The sequence below is a fragment of the Chinchilla lanigera genome, unplaced genomic scaffold, assembly GCF_000276665.1.
Source record: "Chinchilla lanigera isolate Chin_1 unplaced genomic scaffold, ChiLan1.0 scaffold00061, whole genome shotgun sequence".
NCBI lineage: Eukaryota > Metazoa > Chordata > Mammalia > Rodentia > Chinchillidae > Chinchilla > Chinchilla lanigera.
The window spans coordinates 1,273,943-1,276,160 of NW_004955462.1; the positions used below are offsets into that span (position 1 = coordinate 1,273,943).

General features: G+C 45.2%; 1 pseudogene; it reads left to right on the forward strand.

Moving 5' to 3' along the window:
* The first annotated feature begins 413 nt into the window (after window positions 1-413).
* LOC102024984 lies at window positions 414-1,383 on the forward strand (annotated as a pseudogene).
* Window positions 1,384-2,218: the final 835 nt, after the last annotated feature.

A 2,218-nucleotide genomic window follows, 5' to 3' on the forward strand; every position in this document is an offset into this window, starting at 1 on the left:
GCACATGTTCATCCACATGCGATCAGTTCTGCCACAGCATCATGAAATGGGCTAATAGTTTTACGTGGAGTATGTGGCATGTGTAACCATTGTAAAGGACCTGGAGACTGCCAAAGAACCCCAGTGGGCATATACTGAGTTGGGAAAATAACTAAAAGTGTTGGCAGTGATGGATCAACTCAAGAGAGCTGAGCATTAGAGAAAGCGAAGTTAGCTTTTTCTAAGGCAGTTCTAGCTTCTATGGTAAGCATTCTTGAAGCATTCTTAAAGGAGTAGGGGCTTAGTCTCCCTTGAGAATGTCGAAGAAAGGTGGCAGAGTAGTAACGCCAAGAGCTTGGGTGGGTCGACTTCAGTTCCTATCTCCACAGTAGCAGTGATTGCTGAGAAAAGAGCACCTAGGGTAGTTGCCCAAGATGCTGAAAATCAAAATCTTCAGTGGCAGCTCCCACCAGGATTTAATCCCAGAAGATTGTCAGTCGCTTCGGCCTGGAGCTGGGCAAGGTGGTGACTAAGAAATTTAGCAACCAGGAGACATGGGTGGAAACTGGCGAAAATGTACATGGAGAAGATGTTTGCATTGTTCAGAGTGGTCGTGGTGAAATTAACGACAATCTAATGGAGGTTTTGATCATGATTAATGCCTGCAGGATTGTGTCAGCCAGCCAAGTCACTGCAGTCATTCCATGCTTCCCTTATGCCCACAGGATAAGAAGGATAAGAGCCAAGCTCCAATCTCAGCCAAACTTGTTGCAAATATGCTCTCTGTGGCAGGTGCAGACCACATTATCACCATGGATCTACACGCTTCTCAAGTTCAGGGCTTTTTTGATATCCCAGTGGACAATTTGTATGCAGAGCCAGCTGTCCTGAAGTGGATCAGGGAGAATATCTCTGAGTGGAGGAACTGTACAATTGTCTCACCTGATGCTGATGGAGCCAAGAGAGTTACCTCCATTGGAGATTAGTTGAATGTGGACTTGGCTTTGATTCACAAATAGCAGAAGAAGGTCAGTGAAGTGGATCGCATGGTGCTGGTGGGAGATGTGAAAGATAGGGTGGCTGTCCTTGTAGATAACATGGCTGACACTTGTGACACAATCTGCCATGCAGCTGACAAACTTCTCTCAGCTGGCGCTACCAGAGTTTATGCTATCTTGACTCAGGGGGTCTTTTCTGGCCCAGCCATTTCTCGCATCAACAATGCATGCTTTAAAGCAGTGTAGTCACCAATACCATACCGCAGGAGAACAAGATGAGCATTGCTCCAAGATTCAGGTGACTGAGATCTCCATGATCCTTGCAGAAGCCATCAGGAGAACTCACAATGGGGAATCTGTTTCCTACCTGTTCAGTCATGTCCCTTCACAACAGAATCACTTCTGAAGCTTTTTAAACATAAAATCAACCCACCCCCTGTTTTCTGTTGGTGTTCAATAATAAATTTGGGAGACCCAGCTTGCTCCAGTGTAGTTTTCCACATCCCACATTAGGTAGGTTAGGGTTTAGCCTAAATTGGGAAAAGCCAGATCAAAACTGGCTGCTGGGATTTCCTACCCTCATTGTCTCATTCTGCCTTCCCTGCTGGTTTTGTGAACCTTGTGGCTTTGACTAGAGCACAGTTACTGCAGTATTTCAGACTTTGAAGATTGTTGTTTAAAGCCGTTGTTTGAATGTGAGTATGGAAGCTCAGACTCCTTTGCATGTGAATTCTTTAGGGTTGTTCCTTGTTCAGAACAACTCGCTGCAGAGCCCGCTCATGTGTGACAAGTTCTCTAAGTTCTGTCCTAAGTTACTAAAAGCCTTGGGCAGCCCCAAATTTAGTACCAATAGTGCAGGAGCCTGCAAGTGGCCCAGCTCAAGCAGCTGTCAGGTGGGGTCATGAAAGCGGGGAAGGGGATAATACAGAGCAACAGATTCTTGGGAGGAAGAAGCCTGATCCATCATCATCTGCTTGCCTGTATAGCTTGGATTCTCCTCTACCTAGGCCTTTCTATTTGGCTTTACCTACAGCCATTTTGACTTTTTCCTGGCCAAATATCCCCTTGCAGCCAAATGACTGGCTTTCTGTTTTGTCAGCATTAACATTCACATTAGATAATTTGCTGTACCTTAATCTTCCTTAGCCTGCTACCACTGTGGTAGGAGGTTTTAGGTGGTATTGTATAGTGCCTTTTGATTAATTTAAGTATTTAATTTTCACCTGTCCTCCTTGGATCTG